The sequence below is a fragment of the Rhinatrema bivittatum genome, chromosome 19 (genome assembly GCF_901001135.1).
Source record: "Rhinatrema bivittatum chromosome 19, aRhiBiv1.1, whole genome shotgun sequence".
Lineage (NCBI taxonomy): Eukaryota > Metazoa > Chordata > Amphibia > Gymnophiona > Rhinatrematidae > Rhinatrema > Rhinatrema bivittatum.
In genome coordinates, this window is record NC_042633.1 from 35,452,006 (window position 1) to 35,470,090 (window position 18,085).

Sequence of the window (18,085 nt, forward strand, 5' to 3'; positions counted from 1 at the left end):
AGGGCTCCAGGGGCGATCCGGGAAACTACAGACCGGTTAGCCTGACTTCAATGCCAGGAAAAATAGTGGAAAGTGTTCTAAACATCAAAATCACAGAACATATAGAAAGACATGGTTTAATGGAACAAAGTCAGCATGGCTTTACCCAGGGCAAGTCTTGCCTCACAAATCTGCTTCACTTTTTTGAAGGAGTTAATAAACATGTGGATAAAGGTGAACCGGTAGATATAGTATACTTGGATTTTCAGAAGGCGTTTGACAAAGTTCCTCATGAGAGGCTTCTAGTAAAAGTAAAAAGTCATGGGATAGGTGGCGATGTCCTTTCGTGGATTACAAACTGGCTAAAAGACAGGAAACAGAGTAGGACTGAATGGGCAATTTTCTCAATGGAAGGGAGTGGACAGTGGAGTGCCTCAGGGATCTGTGTTGGGACCCTTACTGTTCAATATATTTATAAATGATCTGGAAAGAAATAAGACGAGTGAAATAATCAAATTTGCAGATGACACAAAATTGTTCAGAGTAGTTAAATCACAAGCAGATTGTGATAAATTGCAGGAAGACCTTGTGAGACTGGAAAATTGGGCATCCAAATGGCAGATGAAATTTAATGTGGATAAGTGCAAGGTGATGCATATAGGGAAAAATAACCCATGCTATAATTACACAATGTTGGGTTCCACATTAGGTGCTACAACCCAAGAAAGATCTAGGTGTCATAGTGGATAACACATTGAAATCGGTTCAGTGTGCTGTGGCAGTCAAAAAAGCAAACAGAATGTTGGGAATTAGAAAAGGAATGATAAAAACGGAAAATGTCATAATGCCTCTGTATCGCTCCATGGTGAGACCGCACCTTGAATACTGTGTACAATTCTGGTCGCCGCATCTCAAAAAAGATATAATTGCGATGGAGAAGGTACAGAGAAGGGCTACCAAAATGATAAGGGAAATGGAACAACTCCCCTATGAGGAAAGACTAAAGAAGTTAGGACTTTTCAGCTTGGAGAAGAGACGACTGAGGGGGGATATGATAGAGGTGTTTAAAATCATGAGAGGTCTAGAACGGGTAGATGTGAATCGGTTATTTACTCTTTTGGATAGTAGAAAGACTAGGGGATACTCCATGAAGTTAGCATGGGGCACATTTAAAACTAATCGGAGAAAGTTCTTTTACTCAACGCACAATTAAACTCTGGAATTTGTTGCCAGAGAATGTGGTTAGTGCAGTTAGTATAGCTGTGTTTAAAAAAGGATTGGATAAGTTCTTGGAGGAGAAGTCCATTACCTGCTATTAAGTTCACTTAGAGAATAGCCACTGCCATTAGCAATGGTTACATGGAATAGACTTAGTTTTTGGGTACTTGCCAGGTTCTTATGACCTGGATTGGCCACTGTTGGAAACAGGATGCTGGGCTTGATGGACCCTTGGTCTGACCCAGTATGGCATTGTCTTATGTTCTTATGTTCTCTGCACCTGCTTGCGTCTCCCACTGCACATCCTGAAATCTGCCAATTGCACATGTATGTGGTATAATTATGTAAGTGTTCAGTGATTAATACAAAGGTTCGGTTACAATATGGATATTTCCCACCTGAAGCCCCTTTCCATCCCCTGGATCATAGTCCCAACAAAGAGCGGCAGTCTCTTGAATACGGCTGCCGCTGTGTAGTATGGTATTAACTGGAGAGTTAATGAAAACACCTCTGTAAAGGATAATTAGTCCATACTGTAAGGTTAAATGGTACAGCATGCATCAGTAGTTCTCCGCAGGCATGGGTTGGCATGTGTGTGCAGATCCAACAGTCTGTTCGATTCAACAGGTGTGAAAAGTTCTGTGCATCAAGCATGTACATGTTGTACAGTCAGAGTCCTTGTTCTGAAATCACCATAGCTGGAGAAATAAGGCAAAGGAGGAGGGTGCAGAACACAGTTTTTTTTTTTTTATTTCTCAACTTTTCAAAAAATATACAATAAATCATTGTATCGGAGTATACAGAAATTATATAGTTGGTAGTGGGCCATTCCTGCCCTTATCAGAAACAAAATCAAAAGATTTTATTGACAAACATAGTTTTCTTGTTACATAGGAAATTTGGGGGGAGGGAAAGGAAACTATACGAGGAGTAACAAAAGAAACAATTGCAAATTACTAGCCCTGTAACTGCCGCCTTTACATATTGACCTCATTACAACTCCTCAGGTGGTCTCCTACCAGATAAAAAATCCTTCAGCTGGACTGGTAAGAAGAAAACATATGTATTACTGGCCAGTTGTATTATGCATTTACAGGGGTAGCGTAATTTAAAGCTACCCCCTGCTGCTATGGTCTCAGGTTTCATAAGTAGAAATTATTTTCTACGCTGCTGCTTAGATTTAGCGAAATCGGGATATATCCGAACAAGGCCTCCACAAAAAGAAACATTTATATTTTTAAAATTCTTCATTATCAAAGATACAGCTGTTTCTTCAAAAAAAGGTCACGAAGAGCACCGCACGATCAATAATTTCAACATTAGAGTTTAAGTAATCAGTCAGATTATGAAATTCTGACTCTTGAGGGGGAAAAGTGATTGGCGTGCTACTTCTCTTGGGAAGAAAGAAAAGCTTTTTAGTAGCTGGTATCTCACTCTGAGGAATCTTCAAAACCTCTATTGCAAATTTTTTAAAGGTTAATAAGGGTATTTCCCCTGCAATTATAGGGAAATTCAACAGTCTCAAATTTAAATGTCTCATATAGTTCTCTATCTATTCAATTCTTCTTAAAGATGAAATCCTTTCTGAGACCATTGTAACATTAATACACTGGAGGTTTTTTATATCATCGTTGATTTTCTTTATAGAATTATCTTGCACCAAAAACTTTTGCTTAGTGTCCTGTTCGAGTACACCAACCTTAGCCACAATCTCATCCAGTTTCAGGACTTGATTATCCAGTTTGGTAGACATTTTCACCATTAGTTCCCAGATGTTATCCAGGGTAATAACCGCCGGTTTGTTCAATTGCTGGGAGAGGGTTCTTACCCTGGTTCTGTCGGGACCGCTCGCTTCTCCCGTTGTTCTGAGTCCTTCAGCAGCCTCCTCCACTCCTCTGCTCGATTCCTCGGTCCCTCAGGGTTCCAGGATTTCTCCTGCCTCTCCAGCCTTTCGGTCGGCGTCTGAACGACCCAGCTGAGCATGCCCGATGACTTCATCAGCCTGTGACTCAGCTCCTCTGCCGACAGGCGCCGGTTAGAGCCTTGCCCCTGCCCGTCGTGGATCCGGAGCGATTCGAATTCACTCCCTCTCAGGGCGCCATCTTGGATTCCCCCCTAGAACACAATTGTTAATGAGTTGGCATTCAGGCAAGAAAAGGCGGCTAATAAGTTCTCTGGTGTTTTCTCAAGGCCTTGCTGTTCCAAGAGTTGTGCAGGTTGGTTGGATGGGGCCTTGATCTGTCCCCAGGTCATGTGGTGCTGCTTTTTGCGAGGAGTCCGGTCTCTGTCCTTCTGAGGGCTGTGGAGGCTCAGGGAGAAGTCGGGGATCGGGTCCTGTAGACCTGGACACCTTTCCATGGCTTGGAACCCACCCAAAGTGGACCTGTGGGAGCAAGCAGAGAAGCATATCCTCGTCCCTATGTTAAGGGAACGGGACCGTCCCAGACAGGGTTAAACATTCTATACAAAACTGATGGCTGTGAGTGACTAACCCTAGTCCCATAATGATTACCCATGGCTGTGGTCTTATTTGAATTTGATATGTTCAGATGATTTAAAGTAAACAATACTTTGTTCAGCCAGTCCTGTTTAGGGGGAAGTCCAGGGGCATTCCCTCCTTTTTGTTTTTGTTTTGTCAAGAGCTCTTAAGGGTATGGTTGGCTCTCTCCCCAATGGCTTGCCCTGTGGTGTTGTAGGGGATGCCAAATAAGTATTTAATGTTCAATTATTGACAAAATTCATGCAAAGGAATGGCTGCAGTAAATAGAGCCAGTTTCAGAACAGAGGGTAGTCCCATTATCAAGAAAGTTTTTATGCAGTGATCAATTTACAAGTTCCCCGTAACCTTTATAATGTATTCCCTGTGCTGATTATCATGTTTTCCTTTTTTGATATTTCTCCTTATTCCACTCATTATGCTTGTTCAACTATAATTCTATTCTTGTACTATTTTGTTAATTATGTTCATATTGTTTGCTGTACAATTTTTTGTTATCTTATGTTCATATTGTTTGATGTAATTTCCAACTGTTGGTTCACTGTAAACCAAACCGATATGTACTTGTACATGATCTTCGGTATAGAAAAGTATTTAAATAAATAAATAAATAAATAATGTATGCTATTTTACTGAATGAAAATTGATCATTTAAAGGAAAAGTCATTTGTAGTAGGCTGAATCACAAATGACAAGTATATTAGATATTACATTAAACATATGTTACACAAGACTGACACATTCCTATTCATTCATCCTGCAAATATTCATTCATAGTCTTCTTGGCATCAAGACAGACAACAGATAACATAATTTGAGCTAAAAATCTTATCAAAAAGGTATCAAAAACAAAATCAGATCAAGGATCAAAAGTCAAAAGGTGTTAGAAAAATGTTAAAATAAGCTGCAAAGTGTTCATCTTCACATCTCTCATGGCAGGAAGGCTGTCAGTCTGGAAAATATTAAAAACTGGCATACAGCAAAACATTTACTAAGGTAATGATTAAAGTGAAATTCTTACTTTAACCTTGGATAAATCAATTCTATTATTCAATTTAATAAAATCAATTTGGATTTGCAAGAAAAGGCTTGGGAGTGATTGCTTTAGATGTAGCAACCTCTGTCAGTAAAAATTTTAAGGTTCAGAATTCTGTAAAAATTTGTGAAAAAGAAAATAAAACTGAAGTTTCCTTAAGACAGGAGGACTGTAGACCTGAAAAATAAAAACTAGTATACAACAGAATTATTAAAATAATAATATAATATAACTGATAGAATAGCATAGCGCCTCCTAGTGGAGACACCATCATTACTTTATAGATTGCAACCTGAAACAATAAATTCAATCAATAATACTCTGAGCTTACTTTCAATGTGGAATATCAGAATACAATTTCTTCATATAATTATTAGAATAGGAAATTAAACACGCTGTTCAGTATTAAAGAAGTTTGAAAGTATTAAAAAGATTAACAGGGAGGGTGAGAGAGAGGAGAGCAGAGATGCTGTTTGGCGTTTTTTTACCACCTTTGCTGGGCTTGATTGAGCTTTCTCAGGCCAGCTGCTTGCTCTGAGACGTCTCCTGTGGAGGGGGCGGACCCGACAGACCCGGAAGCGGCAATAAAATCTGACGTGCTGCGGCGCGTAGCAGAGCCGGCGCGCAGCTTGAGCCGCACGTGCTCGAGGGGCACGCTTCAACTACGGACTTTGCCGGACTTCGCCGGAATCGCCCAAAGACCATCTTATATTCTCTCCTCTCTCTCGGGGTCAACTATTCCAAAGTTAAATTAAATTGCATTAGTGAAGCTGGGTAGTATCTTGAGCAGATTGTTGTATTTCTTTCAAAATGCCTCCTAAACGAAAAGGCAGAGTGAGAGTTTTTCCCTCTCTCCCAATGCCATCTTTGCTGCAACAAGAAATTACCAGCTTCATGGCTCCTCCTATTCCAAGAGAAGGAGAGACCAGGGACTTTGGTGTGCCAGGGGGTGAGGGAGGGCCACTTGTGCCTACAGAGGAGGCCTCTCTTAGCCCCAACATCGGGCTACCGCCAGTGCAAAGGGCAAAGGAAATAGTGCCTGGAATGACTGCGGAGAACCTAGAACACCTTGGACTAAGTGTGGGAAATGAATGCTCCCACATTAATAGCCCTAATGGAAAAAAAACGACAACTTAATTTCCCCCTTAAAGGTAGTAGGGGGAAACGGAAGCTTGTCTTTAGTTTTCCCCACCCTCTCTGGGGTTGCCAATGTGCCAAACCACCAGTCCCCAGGCACATTATCCCGCCCTGCACTAGTGACACTAGAAATGCTATGGGATTTGATGGCAGGCATGTCAAGTAATATCAAGGATTTGGAAAGAAAAATGGATTTGTTAAATGGGAAAAATGAACAAGAACATTTTGAGACTCAAAAGCAAATAAAAGATACAAGTGAAAGAGTTAAGCTGTTGGAAGATCAGGGGAAAACGACATTGGAATTTAATGTCGCTGTGGTGAAAGATAGGGCTGCTATTGGCAGAAGATTAGAAATGTTGGAAAATACAAAAAGATTTAACTTAAGATTCTTAAACTTCCCCAGAATTGTAGGGGAAGATCCAATAATATCTTTAAAGAAATTTTTTATTGATCAATTAGGATTTCCCTCCGATAGATCTCCTACTGTTAATAGCTGTTATTTTCTCCCTACAAGAAATGGTTTGCCTAGAGATGAGAATTTTCAGGGAGATCTAACCAACTTTTTGGAAGACTCCGCAGCTAATGTAATAAATAGGGGAACTTTGTTAGTTACCTTCTATGCCACCACAGATATAAATACTGTAATGAAAAAATATTTTAGTAAGTTTCCAATTACCTATTATGAAAAATCAATAAAAATTTTCCTGGATCTAGCTCCCCCTACCCAACTGAGGCGTAAAGCCTTTTTGGGGCTTCGGCAGGAAGTAATTTCGTTAGGATATTCTTATACATTACGCTATCCGTGTAAATGCATAATACAGAAACAAGATAACATATATATTTTTTGCCCCAGATCAATTAAAGAAATTCGTGGCACAAGTTAGAGTGCCGACATCTACCCCAATTTCTAGTTAACAAGGCAAAAAAGAAAAGAAAAAGATATAGGGAATGCAATAGTTTGAATGATTTGTTTCTCTTGTTAATCTCCCATTTTTCAAGAATAATGACCCTCCAATATGATTGATAATTAAATGCAGTGGTTTAATTTTGTTATTTTGTTTTTTTTTTTTTGTCAATTTGTTTTTTCTTTTTTCCTCATTGTAGGAAATAAGTATACAATGCATTTTATAAACCACTCATTGTTATTACTACAACTATGTAATGTATTAATATATGAATTATATAGTGAAAATGGATAAAGATTAAAAAAAAAAAATTTAACAGAAAGAGAGTGAGAGGAAGGGCTAGTGTAGAAATGCATTGAAGGTGGAGGGAAAAGATTTGGATCAGCAGGAGATCTGATCTGTCTCGTGCCCCCCTTTGAAAGCTGCAAGCACAGTTAAAGAAATGTATCAGAGTTATAACAAAATATAGAAACTAGGGAGAGAAACTGCAGTGCTAAGTCCAGTTTTTTCTTTTCAAAAGTTCTGCCCCCCCCATGAGTGGCAACCAAGAATTAATAACAGAAAGACAGAGTAAGAGGGGGAGGAACAGTGTTTCTCAAAAGAAAAGAAACAGAGCAGAGAACTTCATTCAGTGAATTAATCCTTCAGTCAATAGGGACTGAAAGACAGCATTGTATAACAATCTAGATAACATCAACCAGAGACAATGACTGGCAAGGACTTGCTGATCTCTTGCAAACGGATTCTATCTTTGTTCTATAGGGAAAATTACAAGTTCTGTGCGCTAGCAATGCAAGCAATTGCTATAAACTTAAATCTCAGAGAAATGGAGTCATTTTAAATGTGAGCCAAATTAACTTTGCAAAAGGGAAATTCACATGAAATTTACACAGTATATTGTTCAAGTGTCAGTACAGTTATAACATAAGGCTCTGCATACACTTTGTGGGGGAAATGCTCTCAAAGTATGCAGATTTTCTGTAACTGAATATCAAAGACCAAGAGAAACTACTCCTTAGTCTGCCCTGTCTGCTCAGTTACTCTGTTTAATCTGGTCTGCAATAGGTCATTGAAGTGTCTAATTAAATCATTTTTTTCATATTGATATTTTCTTTGCTTGTAACGCAAGAGTGCAGCTGCCTGGCCCAAGGTCTTATACGCTGATTTCTTTGAAGACCTGGGGGATCTCTCTAGTAACCCTCGGATGTAAGAGGAGTGAAATTCTGTCTCCTTGATACTTGTGCAGAGTTCTCTAAGAACACTATGGGGAAGGGCGGACCAGCTATATTCTGTCTCACCTAGTTCTTTGGTCCTTTCTGTAATGGGAGAGGCTTGAATCCCTTCCAATAATTCCTCCCTTATGAGATTTTCATTCACTTGCTCTAGGTGAAATCCCATGCTGACCGCGGCACATAAATTGTTACCGGGAGCAGCGGTTTGAGATGGTAATTTACCTGGACAAATCGGTGATGCAGAATCAATGACTGTCTCAGGCAATGGCAAATGGGGGTACAGGGAGTTGGTGGTTGGTGGGGGAAGGGCTTGCGGGTAAGGTGGAGGGAGGCTAGCTTCTCTGATTTCAGTGTCTTTAGCTTCCTGGGGTTTTTTCTCTGAGGTGGACACAGAGAAAGCCACAGGAGCCATGGTAGGGGACGGTGCCTTGTGAGTGTGTGTCCCCAGATGTTCTATTTCATATTCTGTCCCCCTTAGTTCATGGGTCTTTTCTGTGATGAGAAAGGCTTGAAGTCCTTCTAATAATTCTTTTCCTGTAAGGTTTTCTTTTTGCTGTTTCTGCTAAACTCCCATGGGAACCGCCCCTCCCAGGCCAGGTTGTGGCTTAATTGTGCTCAAGGGCTGCTTTTGTAAAGAAGGCGGGGAGGTGTGAATGGGTTGTGTCTTGGGTGTGGGTATGGGGAGCTGAGGATACAAAGAATTTGCTGTCTGAGGGAGTTTATGGATAAGGTGGGGGAAGGGTATGCTGATTGAGTCTGCCTGCTTCTTTACTGCCTGCTTCTAAAGGCACATGAATTGAAGATGGTGCCTTGAGACTTTTTTCCTATGTGTTCTATGGCCTCTGTACATTTTTGCCAGATTAATAATTGCTTTATGGGGGCCCTTGAGGCCATATGAAGACTGTTGGCTATTAAAATCCAGTCCTGGATATTCAGAGTTCCAGCCTCTGAATACCAGGGGCAGCGGCAAGCTATTTCACTTATCAGTTTTTCTAAGTCCCCTATTTTAACTTTTGCTATTTTTCCTCTGGTGATGAAATAATGATTCTTGATTATTTTCTGCAGCCCTCTAGCAAGAAGCCTTTGCTGTACAGTCAAATCACTTTCCATGCTCACAAATGTGGGGAACAAACTTGCTGACAAATACTTAAAAAATACTAAAAAGTACTTTAAAAATACTCACGATTGCAAATCTGCTGAACGGTGCACACCTAAGCTATGACCAGCCAAAATGAGCAGGGAATTTATCATCAGCAGCTATTGAATATGGAGGCAAGGAAGACACATCAGGCAGGTTTCATGGCAGGCAGGAAAAAGGAAGGACACTCCCCAGGGCCCTCTTTTTATTGTACATTCATACAAAGGCAGATGATGTGTCATCACATCATTGGCTCCTCTCCACATAGCAACAGACGTATCACTACACTATTGGCTTGGCTCAGGGGGTGTGTACGGATCATTTCATTCGCTGCTGAATCCTATACTTCCTGTCTTTGTCCTGCATCTGACTAGGGGCAACTAGCTTTTCTTTCAGGCAATCAGGATTAATTATAAGCTAGAGAAATACATGACAGTCAGGTATCCTCTCCTAGGCAGAGAGGCTTAAGCACAAGTAATGCTTTATTCAATGCAAAGGTCAGGGAGAAGGGAAGTTAGTGTTAAATCCTGATACGGCCAGCCAGCAAAGCTCATAATTCCCACAGTAACATGCCAACGATTCAGTACAGAGAAGTGGGGGAGAGACAGAGGACAAGGAAGACCGAGGGGAGCGTCCAGAGTTCCCATCCCCGTTTGATAACCTGTCTGGATTTCTTGAGACAACCCAGGAGGAACAAATTGAAAAGAGAGGTGATTTGCTGGTGAAGATTTTGTTACCTGCTGAAAGGGATATGGTTTTAAAGAGTTTTTCTACAATAGGAACAAGCCTTACCTTGGAGGGAAAATATGGATATATCTGGACATTATTAGATCAATGCAATTGTGTAGGAAAAACTTTCTGTCTCTGTGCACTAGAGCTCACCAGTTAGGTGCGAAAATAATGATAAAGTTTCCTTGTAAATGTATACTTGATATAGAAAATAATAGATATGTATTCATGGAGCCAGAGCAACTTGAACATTTCCTGAATTCAAGGAGTGAATAAGGGGCTGTTCCACCAAACAATACCGGTATTATTTAGATAACCTTGTTACTCCCTTTTTTCTCTGCACTAGTAATGTTTAAGAGATATTGCTCCAATTTCTATATTTGTTCTCCCCACATTGCATAGTAATTAGGCAAGGAGTTTTGAGAGAAAATATGGAATTAAAATGTCATTGTATGAAAAATTTCAATATTGTTTTAGTATATAATTTAGCAAGCAATAATATATTTTCCAGATGAAATGTTTGTAAGCCTTGCCCGGAATTTAAGGCGTGAAATAATGCTTATGTTAATTGATTAAAACTAATAAAAATAAAATTTAAAAAAATAAAATAATCATTCTAACACACACAGTTTCCATTGTCATCTATGCAAACAAACATTAAAAGTGGATAGATTATGGGTTTCTAGCAGGGACTGTTGGCTCAGAAGCTCCCCCGGAGCCCATGTCTATCTCTTGCCAGCACAGACCGTCCAGCACTGCCCTGGGAAAGGAAGCCCCCAGGACAGATTTTGGCTTCCCCGCTTGCGATATTTACCGCTCACCCTCTCTCTTTCTCACTCACATTGCATCGCTCATTTATTTATTTAACCGATTTAGAGAAGTGGGAATCCTAGCACTCTCCGCGGCGGGGGAATAATGTAAGGGCTGGGGATATTGTTCTGTACTTTGTATTGGCTGTTGATTGGTGCTGATTGAATTACGATGGATACAGGCCTTGTGCACTTGCTGTTTTCCTGATAAAAAAAAATAAATTATTGTAATAAAAATCACATCGAAGTGTATAAAACAGAGGCTGAATGTGAACTGTGAGACCTGTGGTTTATACGTGACTTCCTCTGAGCTCGGAGCCACCGGTGGATCTTGGGAGGCTGTGGTGCTCTTGGTAAAGATATCTTTTCGGAGGTGGTTGGGGGGACGGTGTTTCTACTTGAAATGTCAAATATAAGTTCCGAAAAGGACTCGGTGTGAAAGCCTCGCTGACCCAAGGGTTGGGAGCCGGGTTAGTATCATTGAGGTTGTGGGTTCGAAGCCCCACCAACTCCGTAACATTGAGGTTGTGGGTTCGAAGCCCCACCAGCTCGGTAACGTTGAGGTTGTGGGTTCAAAGCCCCACCAGCTCCGAAACACCGTGGGTTGTAGCATCCTCTCCCCGACAGAGGATGTTACTGAGCCTCTGTCGCGGAGAGGATGCTGCACCAGCTCAGTAACCTTGAAGCCCCACCAGCTCCGTAACACCGTGGGGTGTAGCATCCTCTCCCTTCAAAAAGGGGTAGTTTTGGTGAAATTTTATGAAATTTGGGCCATTTTTCCTAGTAGAAAGTAGTAAAACCCCCAGTCTGCTGGTGGCTCTTTCTTGTTATTAATTAAGGCTCTTTCGCACTAGAGGTATTCACCGGAATATGTTTGGAACACAGGTCTAACTGACCCCCCCCTCCGCCCCATCCACCCGCACCGCTTCCCTACACTGGCCCCCACCTAGCTTCTGGCTAAGCTAGACTCGAACCCGCGCCCTCCTATATTCGAGTAAATCCCTGTAACGGAGCCATCGGACAGAGCTGCTGAGCCACCAGTCAGCTGGGTACAAACTCTCCCGGGGATTAACCCCTTATTCTTCTCCTAGCACAGGACTCCAGCCTAAGGACCAGCCCTTCACAGCCGGCTCTGCACTCTCAGAGGCTCCGGAGTTTTACCCCTCTTTCCACCCCTCTCTTGTATTACACCCTCCGGTGATTAACAGCTCCTCGCCCGCAATCACAAGAATGAAATGTTCTCTCTTAAAATAAAAGAATCTTTCTATCGCACACAGTGCGCGGTGAAACCTCCTCCCCTATGCAAACAAACATTAAACGTGCAGAGATTATGGGTTTCTAGCAGGGGCTGTTGGACCCGGGCTGCGGGGGAGCTTCTGAGCCATCTCTCACCGGCACAGACCGTCCAGCACTGCCCTGGGAAAGGAAGCCCCCAGGACAGATTTAGCCTTCCCCGTGTGCGATATTTACCGCTCATTCTCTCACACACATCGCATCCCTCGGTCATTCATTCATTTGTTTATTTAACCGATATCTGGTTCCATGCGAACACCTCTGTCACAATCAGACCGTGAACACGGAGCAGTTAGAGCAGGCTGGCGATAAGAGCCGCTTAAAACCCGGGGACCTTTGCACGGTTTGCAAGCTTAAAGCCTGGGGAGGGGGAGGCCGTAAAGCGCAGCTCATGCCTGGGCCAGAACCCGCGCTTCCCCCCAGCCTTAGCCCCCATTGCTCCTTCGGTGCTGAGCGGCTTTTCCCGGCAGGGCGGACGCTGCCCGCTCTCGGAGCGCACGGCCGAGCTCTCGGTCACGGACCGGAAGCTACAGCTCCGCCATGGTTGTGAGGTCGAGACAGGCAGGGTGGGAGCCTAATCACAAGAGAGAGCTCTGCTGCAGCCCCGCCCCTTCCTGCTGCTGCGAATGGACGGCAGGGGGAGGAGGCGGGGCACAGCACAGCCCGGTCCCGGCCGTTCCTTCGCAGCGAGCAGGAGATTCAGAGAGCCCCAGAGACGGATCCAGGCCCAGGGGAGAAGGTAGGGAGAGGCGCGGGCAGAGGGGACGTGGAGGGAGGGACCGAGGCCCAGGATCTCACCCTCTGTCCGGTCAGGAGCTGCAAAGAGCCCTACACAGAGAGAGATCGCGGCCCAGGGGAGAAGGTGGGGGGAGGAAGGCACCGGGGGACGTGTGTGATGCTGTTGTGTGGGGATCGCTCCCTTATGCAGAGCCCTTCAGCAGCTCATAAAGACTCTGAGGAGCTTTGCTTTCCTATGGGAATCTAACTTCTTGCTGTTTAATGCGGCGATCGAGGAGGCTCCTGCACAGGTCAAGCAGTTCATGTCTCAGGTTCTTAAAGCTGCGAGATGCTCGGATCCGGCCGAATGGAAGAAGATCGCCGCTCCGGCAATGTCGCGGGCCTGCAGCCGTCCGGATGAGATGCACAGGATAGAAAATGTCACGCAATAAGGAAAAAACAGACCAGATGCTTTTACAAACCTGTGGAAGTGGAAATCCTAATATTGTCAAGGGCGGGAGGGGTAATGAAATAATGGTTGAGGATATTCTATACTTTGTATTTCCTGTTGATTCTAGCTGATTGCATTATGATGCTGTTTTCTAAAGAAAAAAGTTTATTGTAAAAACAAAACAAAAATCCCATTGTGTTTAAATAAAACAGAGGCTGAACCGTGGGACTTGTGACTTATAAGTGTCTCCCTCTGAGCCCTGAGCCACTGGGGGATGCTGGAAAGCAGTAGTGCTCCTGATAAAGTTATCTTTCCGGAGGTGGTTGGGGGAGGCGTTGCTGTTCCTTGAAAAGGTCAAATAAAAGTTCCGAAAAGTAGTTGGTGTAAAAGCCTCGCTGGCCCAAGGGTTGGGAGCCGGGTTAGTATCGTGGAGATTGTGGGTTCGAAGCCCCACCAACTCCGTAACACCGTGGGTTGTAGCATCCTCTCCGCGACAGAGGATGTTAATGATCACAAGGACTAGATAGGGGTAGTTTTGGTAAAATTTTGGCCATTTTTCCTGGTAGAAAGTAGTAAAAGGCCCAGTCTGCTGGTGGCTCTTTCTTGTTATTAATTAAGGCTCTTTCTCATTAGAGGTATTCACCGGAATATGCTTGGAACACAGGTCTAACTGACCCCCTCCTCCCCATCCACCCGCACCGCTTCCCTATACTGGCCCCCACCTAGCTTCTGGCTAAGCTAGACTCGAACCCGCGCCCTCCTATATTCGAGCGAATCCCTGTAACGGAGCCACCACTCCCGGGTTTTTACCCCTTATTCTTCTCCTAGCACAGGACTCCAGCCTAAGGACCAGCCCTTCACAGCCGGCTCTGCACTCTCCAGGCAGCTGGGGACAGAGGCTCCGGGGTTTTACCCCTCTTTCCACGACTCTCTTGTATTACACCCTCCAGTGATTAACAGTTACTCGCCCGCAATCACAAGAATGAAATGTTCTCTCTTAAAATAAAAGAATATTTCTAACACACACAGTGCACGTTGAAATCTCTTCACCGATGGAAACAAACATTAAAAGTGGACAGATTATGGGTTTCTAGCAGGGGCTGTTAGACACGGGCTCCGGGGGAGCTTCTGAGCCATCTCTTGCCAGCAGAAACCGTCCAGCACTGCCCTGGGAAAGGAAGCCCCCAGGACAGATTTTGGCTTCCGCGTGTGCGATGTTTACCGCTCCCCCCCCCCTCCCCTCTTTCTCACGCACATCGCATCCCTCGCTCATTTATTTAACCGATTTCTGTTTCCATGCGAACACCTCAGTCGCAATCAGACCGTGAACACGGAGCAGTGAGAGCAGGCTGGCGGGAAGAGCCGCTTAAACCCCGGAGACATTTGCACGGTTTGCAAGCTAAAAGCCTGGGGAGGGGGGAGGCCGTAAAGCGCAGCTCATGCCTGGGACAGAACCCGCGCTTCCCCCCAGCCTTAGCCCCCATTGCTCCTTCTGTGCTAAGCACCTTTTCCCGGCAGGGCGGCCGCTGCCCGCTTTCAGAGCGCACGGCCGAGCGGTCGGTCACCGACCGGAAGCTACAGCTCCGCCATGGTTGTGAGGGCGAGACAGGCAGGGTCGCAGCCTAATCACAAGAGAGAGCTCTGCTGCTGCAGTCCCGCCCCTTCCTGCTGATGCGATTGGACGGCAGGGGAAGGAGGCGGGGCACAGCCCGGTCCCGGCCGTTCTTTCGCGGCGAGCAGGAGATTCACAGAACCCCAGAGAGGAATCCAGGCCCAGGGGAGAAGGTGCGGAGAGGGAGGGACCGGGTCCCAGGATCTCACCCTCTGTCCGGCCGCGAGCTGCAAAGAGCCCTACAGAGAGAGCGATCGCGGCCCAGGGGAGAAGGTGGGGGGGAGGAAGGCACCGGGGGACGTGTGTGATGCTGCTGTGTGGGGATCGCTCCCTTATGCAGAGCCCTTCAGCAGTTCGTAAAGACTCTGAGGAGCTCTGCTTTCCTATGGGAATCTAACGTTTTGCTGTTTAATGCGGCGATCGAGGAGGCTCCTGCACAGGTCAAGCAGTTCATGTCTCAGGTTCTTAAGGCTGCGAGATGTTCGGTTCCGGCCGAATGGAAGAAGATCGCCGGTCCAGCAATGTCACAGGCCCTGCAGCCGTCCGGATGAGATGCACAGGGGATGGGGCAGGTCAGGGCAATACGGAGAAACGGGCTGGATCCTTTACAGATATAGGGAAGCCCTAGGAGACGTGGAAATCCGAGCATTGTCCGGGGCGGGATAATAATGTAAGGGCTGGGGATATTGTTCTGTACTTTGTATTGGCTGTTGATTGGTGCTGATTGAATTACGATGGATACAGGCGTTGTGCACTTGCTGTTTTCCTGATAAAAAAAATAAAAAAAAATTATCGTAATAAAAATCACATCGAAGTGTGTTTAAATAAAACAGAAACTGAACGTGAGCCATAAGTGGCTCTCTCTGAGCTCCGAGCCACGGGTGGATCTTGGGAGGCTGGGGGTGCTCTTGGTAAAGATATCTTTTCGGAGGTGGTTGGGGAAGGCGGTGTTTCTACTGCTTGAAATGTCAAATATAAGTTCCGAAAGGTACCTGGTGTGAAAGCCTCGCTGACCAAAGGGTTGGGAGCCGGCCTAGTATCCTTGAGGTTGTGGGTTCGAAGCCCCACCAGCTCCGTAACACCGTGGGTTGCAGCATCCTCTCCGCGACAGATGAGTTTTTGTTTTGGTGGATCCTTTGGTGGGCCCAAATTTCACCAAAACTACCCCTGTCACGGAGAGAACGGTACAATCCAAGCTGGTCGAGCTTCGAACCCACAGCCTCAACGTTACTAACCCGGCTCCCAACCCTTGGGCCAGCGAGGCTTTCACACCAAGTAACGTTCGGAACTTATATTTGACCTTTTCAAGGAGTAGAAACGCCTCCCCCGACCACATGCGAAAAGATATCATTACCAGGAGCACTACACCCTCCCAGAATCCAACCGTGGTTCAGGGCTCAAAGGCAGCCGTTTATAAACCACAAGTCCCACGGTTCACATTTACTGTCTGTTTTATTTAAACACACTTGATGTGATTTTTTTTATTACAATAAACTTTTTTTTTTTTATCAGGAAAACAGCAAGTCCACAATGCCTCCATCAATCAGCAACCACCAACAGCCAATACAAAGTACAGAACAATATCCCCAACCCTTCTTTTATTCCCCCGCCCCGGAGAATGCTAGGATTTCCACTTCTCCTAGGACTTCCCAATAGTTGTAAAGAATCCAGCCTGTTTCTCCGTATTGCCCTGACCTGCTCCATCCCCTGTGCATCTCATCCGGACGGCTGCAGGGCCTGTGACATTGCTGGACCGGCGATCTTCTTCCATTCGGCCGGAACCGAGCATCTCGCAGCCTTAAGAACCTGAGACATGAACTGCTTGACCTGGGCAGGAGCCTCCTCGATTGCCGCATTAAAAAGCAAAAAGTTAGATTCCCATAGGAAAGCAGAGCTCCTCAGAGTCTTTATGAGCTGCTGAATGGCTCTGCATAAGGGAGCGATCCCCACAAAACAGCATCGCACACGTCCCCCGGTGCCTTCCTCCCCCCACCCTCTCCAACCTCTGCCCGCGCCTTTCCCTACCTTCTCCCCTGGGCCGGGATCTCTCTCTCTCTGTAGGGCTCTTTGCAGCTCCTGATCGGACAGAGGGTGAGATCCTGGTACCCGGTCCCTCCCTCCACGTCCCCTCTGCCCGCGCCTCTCCCTACCTTCTCCCCTGGGCCTGGATCCGTCTCTGGGGCTCTCTGAATCTCCTGCTCGTTGCGAAGGAACGGCCGGGACCGGGCTGTGCTGTGCCCCGCCTCCTCCCCCTGCCGTCCATTCGCAGCAGCAGGAAGGGGCGGGGCTGCAGCAGAGCTCTCTCTTGTGATTAGGCTGCGACCCTGCCTGTCTCGCCCTCACAACCATGGCGGAGCTGTAGCTTCCGGTCGGTGATCGAGAGCTCGGCCGTGCGCTCCGAGAGCGGGCAGCGGCCGCCCTGCCGGGAAAAGCCGCTTAGCACGGAAGGAGCAATGGGGGCTAAGGCTGGGGGGAAGCGCGGATTCTGGCCCAGGCATGAGCTGCGCTTTACGGCCTCCCCCTCCCCAGGCTTTAAGCTTGCAAGTCCTGCAAACCGTGCAAACGTCCCTGGGTTTTAAGCGGCTTTTCCCGCCAGCCTGCTCTCACTGCTCCGTGTTCACGGTCTGATTGTGACAGAGGGGTTCGCATGGAACCAGAAATCGGTTAAATAAATGAGCGAAGGATGCGATGTGCGTGAGAAAGAGAGGGGGGGGGGGAGCGGTAAACATCGCACACGCGGAAGCCAAAATCTGTCCTGGGGGCTTCCTTTCCCAGGGCAGTGCTGGACGGTTTCTGCTGGCAAGAGATGGCTCAGAAGCTCCCCCGGAGCCCGTGTCTAACAGCCCCTGCTAGAAACCCATAATCTGTCCACTTTTAATGTTTGTTTCCATCGGTGAGGAGATTTCAACGTGCACTGTGTGTGTTAGAAATATTCTTTTATTTTAAGAGAGAACATTTCATTCTTGTGATTGCGGGCGAGTAACTGTTAATCACTGGAGGGTGTAATACAAGAGAGTCGTGGAAAGAGGGGTAAAACCCCGGAGCCTCTGTCCCCGGCTGCCCGGAGAGTGCAGAGCCGGCTGTGAAGGGCTGGTCCTTAGGCTGGAGTCCTGTGCTAGGAGAAGAATAAGGGGTAAAAACTCGAATATAGGAGGGCGCGGGTTCGAGTCTAGCTTAGCCAGAAGCTAGGTGGGGGCCAGTGTAGGGAAGCGGTGCGGATGGATGGGGAGGAGGGGGGGGTCAGTTAGACCTGTGTTCCAAACATATTCCGGTGAATACCTCTAATGCGAAAGAGCCTTAATTAATAACAAGAAAGAGCCACCAGCAGACTG

General features: G+C 45.7%; 1 long non-coding RNA gene across 1 annotated transcript; it reads right to left on the bottom strand.

Annotated features, from left to right (window-relative positions):
- Positions 1 to 1,924: 1,924 nt before the first annotated feature.
- On the bottom strand, positions 1,925 to 10,981 carry LOC115080512. The gene is made up of 2 exons (XR_003853584.1): positions 9,188 to 10,981; positions 1,925 to 3,312 (listed from the first exon to the last, which is right to left on the bottom strand). It is a non-coding gene; the product is annotated as an uncharacterized LOC115080512 (long non-coding RNA).
- Positions 10,982 to 18,085: the final 7,104 nt, after the last annotated feature.